This window comes from Pinus tabuliformis, chromosome 3_1, assembly GCF_031772625.1.
Source record: "Pinus tabuliformis cultivar Carrire ecotype Pingquan chromosome 3_1, CPIR1, whole genome shotgun sequence".
Lineage (NCBI taxonomy): Eukaryota > Viridiplantae > Streptophyta > Pinopsida > Pinales > Pinaceae > Pinus > Pinus tabuliformis.
This window is the reverse complement of record NC_142301.1, coordinates 54,371,086-54,388,649: the sequence shown is the minus strand read 5'-3', so window position 1 is coordinate 54,388,649 and position 17,564 is coordinate 54,371,086.

Here is a 17,564-nt window from a genome sequence, read left to right as displayed (position 1 = left end):
AGAAGCACAGACCTGGCCCATCCTTTCCGTCGAATCACCCTATTAATACATGCCCAGAAGTTTCGATGATAAGAAAACTACAATACTCAATTTCAAAATGACAAAGCATACCTTTAAATTCGGGAGTCCCACCTTCAAACATACTGTCATGACATATGGGTGAGGGACCACATGGTTGGCTCAGGTGGTGGAGAAATGACACAATGACCTAGCTGATGGTTGTAAGGGGTCACTGGCTGCTAGCTGAGGACCATATTGGAGAAAACATTTCTCCTATGGATATTACCCACAAAATGGTGGGTAACAAAACCATCTTGAGAAATGTGTTAAAGCAATCCTGGTTAGAACGCATGTCGGAACGATGGTTGGGAGCATATCTATGCATTGATTTAATGTGATTCTCTGTGTTATGAAGTTGTAGTGTGTTCAAACCATGGTATGTGCTTTCTTTGAGCACTAAGTAATTTTGTTGTGGATTGTTTATTTATGCACTATATTGGTTTATATATAAAGTTTTGAAATTACATATGTCATGAGTCCCGCAATTGGTGGTCATTCTATTTAAATATACCATGAAATATATGCATGTCATCAGATGCATACATTTGTTTCTTTGGAGTTTGCATGTATGTTGGTCATTATTACATTGTGTACCTGAAGTCCTAGTCATATATCTTGGTTTAAAACACCACTATGTTGAGTTGATTCATAGGATTGGGTTGGTATATTTATTGGTTGATTGTGTTGATTGATGTATTGAATTTTGTGGCATGTGTATGGTTTTCATATGGGATTGTTGTGTGTCATATAAAATGCATAGAGTAAGGATTTGAAAGCCCTTTGGAACCATTGCGATTGCCAATAGATAGTTCCTTTTTAAATGGCTCGATTTGATAATTTATTAGAGTTATTGAGAACTTGTTGATGGTGCAGGACCCGCTAACATGTCAAGGGGATCTCCCCGGTAAGAAGTCCCAATTAGACCTCAGACCATTTGGTGTAGGAGTCCTAGCAGTGGGTCGTATGGTAATGCTTTGACCGCAATTTCGCACAGAGGCAAGTAAGATAACTTTGTTGGTAGCAAGGGTGTGACCGCTGTAGTGAGTCAAGAAAGGTTTATGAGAGGTTATAACACATGTGGGTTGAGATGAGTGTGCCCCTTGGCAACCTGTAACAGTACTCGAATGGGAAGGGAACACATGAGCGAAAATGCATCACAAGCTGGAAAGCAAGTCAACTGGAAATCCAAAGTGTTGGTTAAACCAACAACACATCTACAACAAGATTTATACAATTGCATACAAAACAGTTCATACACAACTATGTAAGTTAAACAACATACATTTCTACAGCAACCGGAATAGTCCAACTACAATAACAACATATGCATGAAAATGTGATGGTTCTATTTTATTAAGAAGTGTATGTTCCAGTCATACAATACATTTTAAAGAAGTTTATGGAATAACTTGTTTATAGTTTTTTGTTTAAACAAAAAACTTTAAACAGGGTATTCCATAAAATTCTTTAAATTTTAACTCACCTGTATGGGCTCTCTCTTTAAAATCATACAATACATCCACGTAAACGCGCTAGCTCCAACAGTGGAATGTTATAGTCACATCCGTCTGCTCCTCCAAAGAGATGTACTAGCTCTGTGCAGTGGAGAAGCTAAGGCGTGTTATAATACTGTCCGAGCTCTCTCCGTGATAATATTATCAGAAACTTGGCTGACCAAAAGCCTCTACAATGAGTTGTGAGGGACTATTTATAAGAAAGGGTGGGGTGATCCTTGACATTCCCCTTTGTGACAGTTCAACTACCTTCATGACTCTTCACCTACTCTATTACTGTTACATCCAACTATTGACACTTGACTTACACTTGACATGATGTTACATTACAATGCACATGTACTCATGAGAGACAACACAACTTGAGCAAGCCATGCAAGACATCACTGACACTTGGTCCATTGTGATGAGACCAACTATTTGACATGCTTGTGATGGCGAAGGTGGTGATATGATGCCAAGCTTGGTCGTCTGTGATGGTGTGCATGCACCCCATGGTGACATCTTGCTGAAGCGAACTCTCGTCTTCGTTGCAACCTGTGCATTGATTCGGCTCCTTCATCCAAATCGTCTGCTAGCAGGCGCATGGTATTCTTGGGTGCGACTGAATCAGAAACACACTGATGCATAGTGTTCGTGCTGATCTTCAAGTGTGTGCTGGTGTCATGCGCATCAACTTGCCGAAGTACATGTTCAACTCCAATTGAACTTGTTTCATGTCTTCACCTTGGTGAGTGTGTTGAATGGGTTGGATCACATGTGTGCGCACAATGACATGAATCCCTTGCATGCGATCAACAACATTGCTCACCATGTCTCCTCTGTGCCAGTTGCTGCGATAGATATATAACTTGTACGGGCGCAGTTTCATCTATGAGTGCATGTTACGCCCACTATTGTTCCTGTTCCTGCTGCAACTCATTCATCTGTCTGTGCAACTTCATGTTCTTCCTTGAGTTGCTGCTTCAGGACATGAAACTCATTCTTTGTTCCATTCTCTATCTTCGTACGACCTTCATGTCTCGCCATCACCTCATAGCCTGAGTCTCCAAAGTTGCTTTCATCATATGTGGATTTGCTTGAGCTCACAACTTTGTTCCGCCTCTACGTTGTCAACAGCCTTCCTCTTGCATTCGTTGCATTCGTTGCATTCATTGCATTTGGCATGCTACCTTCAGTTGTTGTTCATGATGATGCTCATTGTGATGTTGCTGTTGTCATATCTTGATGTCCTCATCTACGAACAACTTGATATCTTCGTGAGTAGGAAAGCTCATAGACATTTGATCGACTGCATCTCCAGGTGTGCTCTGAATGGTGTCTTCGACTCTGCTCTCTTGGAAACCATTGTACCTGCACTGCTGAGAGGCAGATGAACACCTGCAATACCTGGAGACATGGCAACACTCATGGCAAGCAATCTGTCAGTTGAAAACCAAAATGAACTTGAGAACTGACTTGCAACATACCTGTGTGACTGATCATGAAGGTTATGTATATTCGGTCGGGAGGTCGGGAGACAAACTGCCAAGATTGCGCAAAGCACAGTCTAGGCTATTGGGAGACTGACTGACTGCTGGAACTGCACAATGCACAGTTCAGTCTGGCTACTGATTGCTGGAATTGTGCAATGTGCAATCTCAACTGGCAATGACTGCAGGCTCAGTGACTGCATTGAGCAATTTTCTGGCCAGCAGCCACTGTCCCTCAGAAATGCACAAAACAGTCTTTGAGGATAGTCATTGGGTAGAAATGAACATTTCTGGAGAGAAAGACTGAGTCTTCCTTCCCCAGATTGTGTAATGTTGTCTTAGTGAAGGCAGAGTCCGAGCCAAGGTTGCCCAGACTCGCTGATAGGCAACTGAACGCGAATGTGAGTGCGAATGCATGGTGATATTGAGTGTTGAGCTAATTTATTAACAAAAATTAACACATTGAGTATTCATTATAAATTCAGGTTTGTTAAACTTGGAGGCAAGTCCACAATGTATGGATATCAGGTATAGCCAACCTTAGAAGATGAAATTTGAAGAACTAAAGAAGTACATATTACAAATATAAGCCTATTTTAACAATTTCTAATTCACTTTTGCAATGTATGAAAGATGAAGTGGCTCTTCACTTAAGAGATCCATTTGTGTCTTTCTCTCTCAATTATCACTTAATGAATAGAAATTAGGAATCATGAATTAACAATAGCTTAAGATGCATAAATAAACAATGAAGGAGACTCTTAACTTAAGAGATCTTTGGGTATTATTCATCACAACTCATTCATCATTATGCTATCATTGGAAAATTGAAAGTGCATAAAAACTGCTTGAATGTAACAAAGATGAATTCTAGTTTTGATCTATTAATTCAACAGAAGGAGAATTCAACTTGAACACTTTGTTGTCCCTTCTTATTAAAATGATAAAAAAACTAAGATTCACCAATAATATAAATCATCACACATTAATTCATAAGCAAATTTGAAACAAAGCAAGTAAACAAATCTAAAGTAACCAGTTCATGAAAATTAAGCTAATTTAACAATGAAGTGTACTTAGCTTGGAGTGGGGGCCCTCCACCCTTGCTTTGACACTTGAGGTTTCTATAAAATGTTGAAAATTTAGTCACTAATCCACATCAATGAACAGAAAAATGGAAGTAGAACAGGTTCTTCTAATTAATCTCCAATATCCAAATGTCTCAGCATAAAATTATATCAAAATTACATATCATAAGCCTTCAAAGTCTTGGCTTAAATAGAAGATTATGAAACAAACTGATCTAAAGTCTTTCTAACAACTATATCTATTCATATCCATCTATCTAAGTCAAATCCATCCAATCTATCACTAGAAATATGGACAATCCCATGAAATTCTAAAACTGCCCTATTTCCTAGGGATTTTCTCGGTGACTAGTCATGTTTGACTAGCCTTGACCGGGCCTAATAAAGATTGTTTTGACTGAACCAATTGGAGTTAGTTCAGTCCTAGTTCCCAAGCTTTCCATTCATGTATCCAGCTCGAGCCCAAGTGTCTTGTAAATATGTCATCCACATAGCCATTACGGGAATTTCCGACTCTGTCCAAAATTGCACTTGGAATTCAATTTTAATAAAAACTTCTAGAAATTGCAAAATTAAAATTAAATACCTGAATATGCATAAAATACATCAAAATGAGATGGATGTGATGGAAAATGGATGGAAAATATAAGGATTAAGTAAGTTTCCTTAAGCAAAAATGGACCAAAACTGAGGGCCAACACTGAGTGTAAGCATAAGCAAATGATCATGCATGCAAATGGTGAATGACATATTCAGAAAACAAAACAACATGCATGTGGGTGAGGCGAGTTGCTGAATCGATGACCCTTCATGAAATACAGTTTCATGCATGTGACAATAGTGATATGTCATCGAAAACTGAAACAGTGCTAGGACAAGCTAATATACATGTAAACAACAGCAAGTGTTCAAAGAAATCAAGCAAACAATACGCATACAAGAGAAAACACAAAAAGCGACAAAAATGCAACACAAGGCATGGAAAGCGGGCTTACCCCAAAACAACTGAGCTGAATGTGTCGACAACTCCTAGATGTGATGGGGGATGTCAGAGCTGCAAGGTTGATGTGAGGAATGAGCTCTGCAGCGTCCAGTTGATGAGTTTTGATAACATTGAGGTTGTGATGTGCATGCCACAAATCTAGGGGAAGCAACACTTGGTGGGAGGTTTCTGAAATGATCCTTTCATGTAACCTCCAACTACCAAAAATAGATCCCTGAGTCAATGGATGACTTTGCATGCTGCCTTGGGAGAAGCAACTCATGTATGCAAGTCAATTTTGCTCGGTCCCAGAGGGAACCAGTCAACTCAACTGCACATGCAAGAGGCTGCTCAACTGCTGGGAGGAAATGCACATTTCTGGCTGGGAGCTGGGCTGGCTGCCCAGGAGATGTGCACAATTTATGGGCAGAGCAGTTGTCTGCTGCCCAGATTTGTGCAAATTATGGGCTGAGCAGCCCTGCTGGAGAAAATTGCACAATTTTCATTGAGTGTTAACTTCCAGAATTGTGCAATTCTAGAGCCCAACATGCTGCCAGTCAGGATTGCATAATTTCTTGGGGGAGCTGCTCTGCCTGCAATTGGACCAAGTCCGGATGATCAACCTTTGAGGGGAATGCATCGAGCTGTGATCGACAGGCTGCCTTTGTGCAAGAAAAACACTGAAGCTTATGAACTTGACGAAGCAAGACAAGCTGTTGTGAAAAGTTGGTAGGGAGGCTCCAAAACGAAGTTAAGGCAAAATTTTGGAGGGTGGTTGTAGCCGCTACAACAGAACTCTAATCATGTCTACTATTGAAAGCACAATTAAAACTAGCAAAGATACTTTGTCTAATATTAGAAATGGTTTCTAACATGCACAAGAGAAGATTGATTTTTTGTAACATGAGTCACAACTATGGCAAGATGAGTTACAATAACATAAGAATCACTCTAAACTTGATTTTGTTCGAAAGAATCCTCTCTTTGAGATTGATACAGACTCCCATAAGTAGAAAGAAATTAAACTTGAGTTTCATTCAGATCAAGTGCCAATTTCAGGAGCAATTTTTTCTAAAGATGTTGAAGTTCAGCCTACACTTCCCAAGCCCATCATCAAACCTTGGTAAGATCTTGTCAACAACTAGAATAGAATTGGTCTTGGATATGACAAGGATGTATCCTTTCATACTCCAGATTATTCCAAGCCTATTCAATTTCAAAGTGTTGGGTTTCTTCATGGCAGTTCATCCTCACTTGTTTCAGATCTTGCTCCTCTTCCACAACAGCCCAAAGTTGTCAAATGCCAACATTGTGACAAAGTTGTCCATGTGAAATATCAATGTTTGATCTTCACCCTTGTAAGTGTTGGATTCAGCACACATCATTCAAACAGATGCTTCAGAAACAAGCCTCCTGCAAGAACAAGATTCACTTGGATGGATCACTTCTTGGCAATGGGCTTCAACAACCAAGATGATATTTCACTCATACCACAAATTTTTTTCATGAGTATTGAAAAGTTTTTCATTTGAGTTTCCTTCATCTTCTCACCTCGTATCTGACAAGGGGGGAATTGATGTTCATCTACAAGTTTCAAAGATACATCAAGCGAGCCCGAGCCACAACTTGAACTTGTTGACTATGCCTACAGCCATAGCCAGTCATACCTAGATTCAGAGTTTTAGCCAGAGATAAAGAAACCTTGGGAATTACTTTGGTTGGTGGGCTTCCTTAAACCACCATAAGTTGAGACCTCCCTTTTTAGGTTGAGGTTCTCACTTTTTTCGCAGGTTGAGACGTCCTTTTTTCCAGGCTGAAGGTATCCCTTTTCAAAGAATTAGGGACACTTCCTCTAGCAGAAGACTAATAAATTCTTGCCAGATTTGGAAGAGCTCTGGGAATCACACTAAGCCTTCTAGGTTGAGACCCAAAGATCTCCCTTTTCACAATAATTGGGAGCACTTCCTCTAGCAGAAGTGTTGGGTCCCTATAATACTAGTGATTACCCCATTACTATTGTAGTTATACCCCTTATTTATATTGTTGTGCCCCTATTACCCCCATGTTGTTATTTCTGTGCCCCATAGAATCCCTCTATTGTTATTTTTGTGGCTTTATATTATTATTGTTAGGTCGGCTGGATTATATTGTGACTCCTTACACTCCTATATATAGAAAGGAGGTTTTGTCATTTGACTCATCCAAGAATTGTTCATTTATGTAATGTAAAGGAGGTTTCCCCCTCAAAGAGGCTGAATTCTAAGGCGTTTATCTATCTTTTCTATCTTTTCTTGAGCTGGTTTCATAACATTTGGTATCAGAGCTTTGGATTCTAGGGTTTCGCTGCTCCAAACAGGTCATCGTGGCATTTTCGCTATAAATTTTTTTCTGTGATGTTTCAGAAGTCGCAAAAAAAACCCATTTGAGAAGAAATCATGCTGAACCTTGGGTCCGAATTTCAGAGCTTTTTGTACGATATTTGCGGAGATATGATCTGAAGAAGTTAGTCTTTTTGCAGACTCCTGAATTACATTCAAAACAGGTGAGCTAGGGAAAATCATCATAACTTTCTCTCTGGCGATCGGATTGAAATTTCGTAAGAAGGTACAGAAAGAGGACAGACTGTAGTTTCGTTTGTGCGAGTTTCAGATCCAAAGGTTGGAACAGTGACTCGTGGCACGTCATACAAGTTCGCTCTACTGAACCAGTCTAAAAGCAAGTCACTGTGGGAGATTTCACATAACTCTTCCTTCGAGAATCCAATTTGGGTCAGACTTGTGGCATTGGAAAGAGGACGCAGAAGGCTACTACAGGTTGCAGCTTTAGAATTGGATGATCAGAAATTACAGAGATACATCAGATTCAATATCAGGCTTCTATAAAGTGAAAAAAGGTGTGTAGTTTTTTTTTTAATTTTTGTGTAAGTTTGGTTTAACGGAATTCAAAGGGCATAGTAAAGCATTATTATCGGTAACTGATGCCTCGAGGAAAGAAAATGCAAACACCCAGTAAGGAACCTGAAAGCTCTAGCATGACTCATGAAGAAGAGGAAGAAATGCTACATGATATATCAAAATTACAAGAACAAGTGCAACATATGTCACGCTCACAAAAGCTAACAGAAGCTAAGATAAATGGCGTGGAATCTAAGATAAATTTCGTGGAATCTAAGATAAATGGCGTGGAGTCTAAGATAAAGGGCATGGAAGCTAAGATGGATGATTTGAAGACGGATTTGAAGACAAACATGGCAGATTTGAAGACAGATTTGAAGACGGACATGGTAGATTTGAAGACAGATTTGACAAATTTTCTACAAGAAATACTTACTAATGGTGAAAAGGTTGTAAAGGAAACTCATGATGTGAACAAAAGTAATGTTAATCATGATTCCATAGAATCTAATGTTGGATCGAAGACCCACCATATTCCAAAAATCGATATGAGGAAGTTTGATGGCAAGGATCCCGCCACATGGATATTACAGATGGAGCAGTTCTTCGATCTCAATAATGTGCAAAACACACAAAAGGTACGTATGGCAACTGTATATTTGGAACCAAATCAGTTTGTATGGTATCAATGGCTTTGTTCTCGTAAAAAATTTATCACTTGGGCAATTTTTACGGAAGAATTGATAGCACATTATGAAGATACAAAAAGCAACACTTTTTTTAGCCAATTGATAAGTCTCAAACAAAAGGGTTCAGTAATGGAGCACATTGAGGAGTTCCAAAAATTGAACATAAGGGTAAAAGATATTCCAGAGGAGCATAGGATTGATGTGTTCATAGGGTCTTTAAAGGATAATATCCAACATGATGTTCACCTTTGGGAACTTGATTCATTAGAGAAGGCATTCAGGTTAGCAAGAAAAATGGAAAGCAAAATTATGGCAACTAGGAAGCATACCACTCACAACTATAAAGACGGAAGTGTTGTTGCCCCTAGTCTTCCACAACCTATAAGGTTGACACCACAACAATTGGAAGAAAAAAGAGCAAAAGGGCTTTGTTACAGTTGTGATAGCAAATACACTAAAGGTCATAAGTGTGCTGAGAAGAAATTATTCTACATAGATTGTGAAGAGGAAGAAGAAAAGGAGCAAGAAAGGTCAAAAGAAGAAGATATACTCCAGGAACAAAGCCTAGATGAAGAACAAATAAATCCAACCATATCTTGTAATGCATTGGCGGGAATTACCACTCCTCAAACCATCAAGATAAAAGGACAAATCAAGAAGAAAAAGGTAATAGTGTTGATTGATTCAGGAAGCACCCACAATTTTATTCATTGTAGGGTAGCAAAAGAATTGAATTGCTTCCTATATCCAGCACCAGAGTGTCAAGTGATGATTGCAAATGGAGGAACAATAAATTGCTCTGGAAGGTGCCATAATATCAAGCTATCCATGGGAGAATATGTATTGACTAGCCCAATGCTTCCATTCCAATGGGAGGTGCTGATGTTGTACTAGGAGTCCAATGGCTACAATCCTTGGGTACAATAGCTTTTAATTTTCAAGAACTTTTCATCAAATTTTCTATGGAAGGAAAGGAAGTTGAATTAAGGGGTATTGCAGGGAAACCAGGAAAGATAATCAGCTCTAATGGTATGACAAAGCTTCTAAAAAAGGAGCAAAGAGGTGTAATTGCACAATTATGTTCGCTAGATGTTTCCACATCGGAATCATCTATTTCTCCAGATCTCCAAAAAGTCCTGGACAATCATTCCAAGGTATTTGAGACTCCCAAAGGTCTCCCACCTATGCGTGATCATGATCATGCTATTCATCTGATTCCAGGAAGTGTTCCTCCAAACATCAGGCCGTACAGATATCCCTATGTCCAAAAAAGTGAAATTGAACGTATGGTTGCAGAAATGCTAGAGGCTGGTATAATTCAACCAAGTCAAAGTTCTTTCTCTGCTCCAGTAGTATTGGTGCACAAGAAGGATGGATCATGGCGCATGTGTCCGGATTATAGGGAGCTCAACAAGCTCACTATTAAAGATAAGTTCCCCATTCCTGTCATTGATGAATTACTAGATGAATTGCATGGATCAATTTACTTCACCAAGTTGGATCTTCGTTCGGGATATCATCAAATCAGAATGAAGATTGAAGACATTCCGAAAACGGAATTTAGAACTCATGAGGGTCATTATGAATTTTTGGTCATGCCTTTTGGCCTTACCAATGCACCTTCAACATTTCAAGGTTTGATGAATTCAATTTTCAAACCATTCCTTAGAAAATTTGTGTTAGTATTTTTTGATGATATACTAATCTACAACAAGTCTTGGAAGGATCATGTTGAACATGTTGACAGGGTGCTACAACTATTGGAGGAGAAACAATTATATGCAAAAAGATCCAAATGTTTCTTTGGAGTCCAGGAGGTGGAATATTTGGGTCATATTGTATCTCATGAAGGAGTTAAGGTAGACCCTAGCAAAATTAAAGCCATTAAGGAATGGAAAATCCCCACATCCATAAAGCATCTGCGAGGATTTCTTGGGTTGACAGGGTATTATCGCAAGTTTGTTAAGAATTATGGGAGAATAGCAGCACCTCTAACAACATTATTGAAGAAAGATGCATTTTCATGGACTCTGGAAGCAACAAAGGCCTTTGAACATCTTAAAGAGGCAATGTGCCAAGCACCGGTCTTAGCTACACCAGACTTCACAAAAACCTTTATTGTGGAATGTGATGCTTCAGGAAATGGAATTGGTGCTGTTCTAATGCAAGATGAAAGACCCATTGCTTTTGAAAGTCGTCCAATCAAGGGAAAGTTTTTAAGCAAAGCTATTTATGAGAAGGAAATGTTGGCAATACTCCATGCACTTAAGAAATGGCGACCCTACCTAATGGGAAGACACTTCAAGGTAAAAACGGATCATGATAGCCTTAAATACTTTTTAGAACAAAGATTATCCTCTGAAGAGCAACAAAAGTGGGTCACAAAGATGTTGGGTTATGACTTTGAAATCATCTACAAAAAGGGAAGCAAAATGTGGTGGCAGATGCACTCTCAAGAAAGGATGAGGATGTGAAAGCATTGTTGTGCACCATTTCTATTATCCAACCAGATTGGATAAAAGAAGCAAGGGAGGAATGGAAGAATGATGAAGAAGTATGGGCACTTATTCGAAAGCTACAACAAGATTCCAGTACGTCTGATACATTTAGCTGGCAAAATGATTCATTATGGTACAAAGATCGCTTATACCTCTGTAAGAATTCTCAGCTACAACAAAAGATTCTTATGGAATTGCACACTTCTTCCTTAGGAGGGCACTCAGGATTTTTAAAAACTTACCAGAGGGTTAAGAAGGAATTTTTTTGGGATGGCCTTAAATCAGATATTCAAAAGTTTGTGGCGGAATGTTTGGTTTGCCAACAAAATAAAGTTGAAACAATTAAGACACCGGGTCTATTACAACCTTTATCCATTCCAAGCCAACGTTGGGAGGAGGTTTCAATGGATTTTATCACAGGTTTACCCAAGTCTGAGGGAAAGAGTGTCATCATGGTGGTAGTTGACAGACTTTCCAAGTATGCACACTTTTGTGCATTATCACATCCATTTAAAGCCAGTACAGTTTCTACTGCATTTATGGAAACAATTCAAAAGCTACATGGAAACCCAAAGATTATTGTAAGTGACAGAGATCCCATTTTCACTGGAAATTTTTGGACAGAATTATTTTCTTGTCTTGGTACTCAGTTAGCTCATAGCTCATCTTATCATCCTCAACAAGCTCACTATTAAAGATAAGTTCCCCATTCCTGTCATTTAGTGTTGTTCCTAGAACTCTTCCAAAAATGGATAGAAGTTGAAGTCATCTGCATCTTTTCTTGAGGCTACTATGGAAGATTCGTTCTACAAAACTACATCATACTTACAGATTGTGGTCCAGGTGTTAATAGTGAGCACTACAGTCGTTTTAATCAGAATGAGTAATGATAGGACATACAACCTTGTATATAAATTGCAATGAGATTCTGCTTAAAGGTGACTATTGCTTGATTGGCAACAACATGAACCTTGTGTTGTACAACATTTGTATTGACTGTGAAGGATTTAAGGAGCAGTAATGTTGTTTTTGCTGAGCATAGCAAGGATTAGCAAATAGATTGTTTATTGGTCCCTGTGGTATACATTCTTTGGATCTTTTTTGCTCCCTTAATTGTAAGTGCATAAAAACATTAGATTCATAGGACAGGGTACCATTAATCATGTGAGCCATTAATCATTAAGTGCAAAGCGTGGATATTCAGGCATGTATTCTAGCTGAAAAAATTAATAGAAGTAGGAAGTCCAATTGGCCAATTTGCTTTGCCAACTGTAGAGCTTTCAAAATCACATGTATTACTTTGTTTAGGTTCCAAAGACCTTTTAGGGAAAATTAATAAGCATTGAGCCAGTCATTAAATTTAGGTGATTTGCAAAAGCGCAAATGAAGCTTCTATCAAATGGCTTAAAGGAAGAAATATTAATTCAATAATTAATAAAAAATATAGTCTTAGGTACCCTAAATGAACTTCAGTTTATACAACTTTAGAATTTCATTTCTGCTACATCTCTGCATCTTATTTAGATTTGACCATTCCTATGTCGCAATTGTTCTTCAATTTATGTCTTACGACGTTTCTTTGCAACATCTAGTGCAAATGCTAATTATTACCATACTAATCATTCAATAATTCACAATTATCCTCAATAATATTAATACAACAAAACTTCCCTCAAACGAAAATGTGAAATCAACCTTTAATCCTTATAAATGGATATTCCGTCTATTACATTCTAGCACAAGTTGAATATAAATTTCAGCTACTTTCCTCTATATGGCCGACTAGAAAGAAAGAGGCCTAACACTTTTCTTATAAATTTTACTTTAATTAAAAGTTATCCCTTTCTAGAATTAATTCGTATGAAAAAACTCGAGGAATAAATAAAAAAGCTTTATTCTTAAAAAAAAAGCAGCTATATAAAGTGTCCTTACAATAATAATAACTATATTTTTATAATTTATCTTATGTTATTTTCTTTTTATAGTGATATTGAAGATGCATTTTTTTAAAAAAAAAGCAGCTATATAAAGTGTCCTTACAATAATAATAACTATATTTTTATAATTTATCTTATGTTATTTTCTTTTTATAGTGATATTGAAGATGCATTTTTTTATTTAATTTTTTTCATTTGCAATTTTAAAAGAATTATAATTTATTATTTCAAAAAATTAAATATTCATAAATAAATATACAAAATAAAAATGTATTTTTTAAAATAATTTAAGTATTTTATTATTTTTTATAATTTTAATTTCAAAGTTTTTATTAGGGATATCATGTTTTTTGTTTTTAATGTTAATAATGTTAAATTTCTTTTTAACTAAGGTTAATTTTTCTTTACAATAATTTCTTTCTAATATTTTGTGACATTATATATATATTTTGATTCAAATGCAATAATATTTTTAATATTATCTTTATTTTATAAAAGTGGTATTTTCTTTTATTTTCCATTGATTTAAAACAGACTTAGCTTTTTATGTCAATTCAAGTTGAATGCAAATTTGTTTTAAGAGTTTGAAGTAACCTTAGAAAGCCTTTTATCTTTCATATTATTTATCTTATTCTTATTCATTATCAAAATATACCACTTTCTCTCTTATGGGGTGTTTGACCTATATGTTTTACAAGAGATGAAGTAGCACATGTATGTAAGCTAGGTTCCCTCATGTAAAGAGTCAGGTAGGATATAGTGGGAAGTACTCCAACCCTAGTAACCAATACACTCTGTCCCAATCAACACAAGTGACATTTGATGATGAAACTTCTTGCATGCATAATCATTATTTCAACAAGAAAAAAGGTTTCCATGGCTAGGGATGTATAGGTGGTAAAGGTAAAAAATAGGCTACTAGACTTAAGTACTATTGGAGTTTGGGCTCTTCTCTCTTGATCCTTGTCTTCGGTAGCTTTGGTAAGTATTTCTTTTGTTCTACCGCATTGGTTCATCTCACTGTCATTATCTTCAATTATTCTAGTGTTATGGGGTAGGGATGCTATGGTGAGGATAGAGTTATGAATTTTGGTTCCTAATGCTCAACCACGAACCCTCTCCTCCAACCAAGCTCATTCCTTCTTGTCACTGGCTCATTTTACTAATAACATCTCAAACCCCCCTCTAATACCTATAATTGTTGCTATTTGTTAACCATGAAGAAAATTGAGCAAGGCAACTAGCTTAAATCTAGGAAGCAAGGTTTATGCAGTTGCTCCAAAAATAATTCCAAAAGCCATCATTTTTAGAAAATAGAGAATTTCCATCATTGGTTTTCTAAGGATATGAATAATGTGGTAGCATCTATGGAGAACATTATAAATAAAAAAAAGAATGAATCTTTCTAATTTCCATTTGAAAACAAAGTTTAAAAATTTGGTCCTAAATACTAGGTTTTCTAAGTCTAGAGGTAACAATTTTTTTAAGGTCATTAAATACTATTGACTTAATAGAGTCTTCATTTTTTATTTTTATTTTTCAGTAGAAAAAAATGTTGCTTCTATCAAAATGAAAATAGTAAATATACGTAGCATATAACCTCATTAATCTAGACAACAAGTGAGCCAAGATAGAAGAAAGGCCCTAGTATAAGCCAAAGGCTACAAAAATCAAAATATAATGTAGTCCATAGCATCTCAAATGACAACATTTTCTGTAGGATGTAAAATTAAAGATGCAAAATAAAGAAAAATAGAAAAGACTGGAGAATATCATAAACTATAAATCCCACATAAAATCCTGATGCAGAGTGTCAAAATGATTCATTGTAGGCAGAGTCGGCCTTCCTCCAGTACCGAGTAGTCAACCTTGTATCGATAGTGCAAGAAACCAGAGGATACACCAAGGAAAACCTTTCAAAGACTGTCAACCACCATGTTACATTCTGGTATACATGAGAGATGGTATATGCAGAAAGAGATCCCATAATGTGCTTGATCCTCCTAAGCCAACCCAGAAGAAAGGGGGGAAAGAATCCTGTAGTTCCCTTGATATTATCAATAAGAGCCTTAGAGTCCCCATATATATTCAGTGAGCTTATTTTCTTGTGCTTTTCAAACCATAGAAACCCCCACAAAGCAATAATCTCCGCTCTAGTATTGGATCGAGAGGCACCATGCCACCACAGATGATATTGTTTGCCCATATCAAGGCGCAGGACAACATCATAGCCACAACTGCCATGTTGAGCAGCACCATCAAAGAATCTAGCGGGGAAATGAATAGTGGGGGGCCTCAATCTGTAGGAGTGATCAACAAATTTATTTGCAATATGTGAGGTGGCGTTCATCCAAGATAGTATATTATGTATAATCCAATGATAATCAATTTGCCGACCTTCAAACAGGAACTGATTACGGGCCTTCCAAATTTCCCAGATGGTGAATAGGGGAAGTGCCATAAATTGTTTTTTCTGAACATTAGTCCAATCAATCATAAACTCGAAAAGTAATCTGAAGGGTCATTGCATAATAGTTCCAGATCCGATTTGTGTATGGGCACAAGAAGAAAATATGTTGTACAGATTCTGAATCTGCCTTGCCAAAGATACAAATACTCGGGCCCAAATGTCCCCTTTTCCCCAGATTATCCCATGTAAGGATCTTGTTTCTCCAGAACAACCAGGAAAACATAATGATTTTGGTGGGAACCTTCCATTTCCATATTCTGGCAAACCACGATCTATCAATCTTGGCATCTTTTTGTGCCAACAACCACCTATATGAGTCAGCCACAATGGGTGCATCTTGAGCCATCCTTCCAATCTAGTTGATACAGTTACCACTTATGTCGTAGCATAGCCTCGCGCTGCTCAATATATTTACATAAGCCTCCCATTTAAGAGCACATCTTCCCGCCAGGTTCAGCTCTGTAGAATTTTTCCATATCGAACAACTAACCTCCCATCTTTTTATGATCTAAGATGCGAAGAAGAAGAATCCACGCTGAATTATTGACAAGGTGTGCTCACTCAACATAGAAGCAGTGTCAATCCCCTTAATTGAGTCTAAACAGATTAAAATTTTATGTCCATTGCCAAACTCCTAGGCCATTCCATGCTGCCACCAATCCCAGATTTTGACAAAAGAGCGCCATATCAATGATCCTATGGTCAGTCGAATGTTTGTGTCCCTGTAAATAAATTCCATATCCTGACCCTTCATATACTTGTTTTTGAATATCTCTTGCCAAATCCCACTACCATTTATTACCTGCCACAGAGATTTGATAAGAAACGCCTTCCCAAAGATACATTGATCTAGCAAACCCCATCCCCCATGTTCCTTGGGGATCATAAGATCATTCCATTTACACAAGTGGTATTTAAACACAAGATTGTTCCTAGCCTAGAGGAAATGTGATGTGATAGCTTGGAGCCTATTAGCAATGGTGGATGGGATGGAGTATAAATGTGCCTAGTACACAACTAATTGTTGTATAAAAAATTGCGTGAGAATATGTCTTCCCCCTAAGGAGAGAAACCGTTTTTTCTAGGTGCAAAATTTCTTCTTATATTTATCAACCAACCACATCCAATCCCCCGAAACATACCTGTTGGGTTTGAGCCTAAAACCTAGATAAGTAAAGCCCGCTTGAATAGGAGTTGTCTGCACATTAAACAAATTAGCAATATATCCAATATCCTTCATATCCCTAGCTAAGTGATATATGAACGATTTACTGCCATTGGATATCAAACCCGTAGCTGCACTAAGTATGTGAAGAATCTGATGTAGAACTAACCACTGGGACTTATAAATAATACCAAAAGTCAAGATGTCATCTACAAAAAACAGATGAGTGATGTTTACCTGCCTAGTGATGTTGACCCCCTGAAACTATCCAAGTGATCTAGCCTCCATGATCTTTAAACTGAGACCATCCAAAACTAGTATGAAAATGAGAGGGGAGAGAGAGCAACCTTGTCTGAGGCCTCCACCAACATGAAAAAAGGGAGCGGGAAGGTAGTTGATCAAAACAACAAAACTAGCAGATGTGATATAGGCCATGATCCATTCCACATTGTGTATTTGGAGTCCAATCTTATGCAACAAGAGGCAGGTATAAGACCAATCCATGAAATCATAAGCCTTGTGAAGATCAATATTCATAACTAGAGCCTCCTTTTTGTGTGTGGATGGTGTGAATAGCCTCCTGTGCCGAAGGAATAGCATCGTGTATTAACCGGTCACTTAAAAACCCAAGTTTCTCATGAGTAATATGCAGGGACAATATTCTTTTAATTCGACCCACAATCAGCTTAGAGATAGACTTATATAAGATGTTGCAGAGGGATATGGGTCGAAAATCTCCAAAATTACTAGGATTTGAAGATTTGGGAATAAGAGCTAGAAAAGTAGAGTTGATGG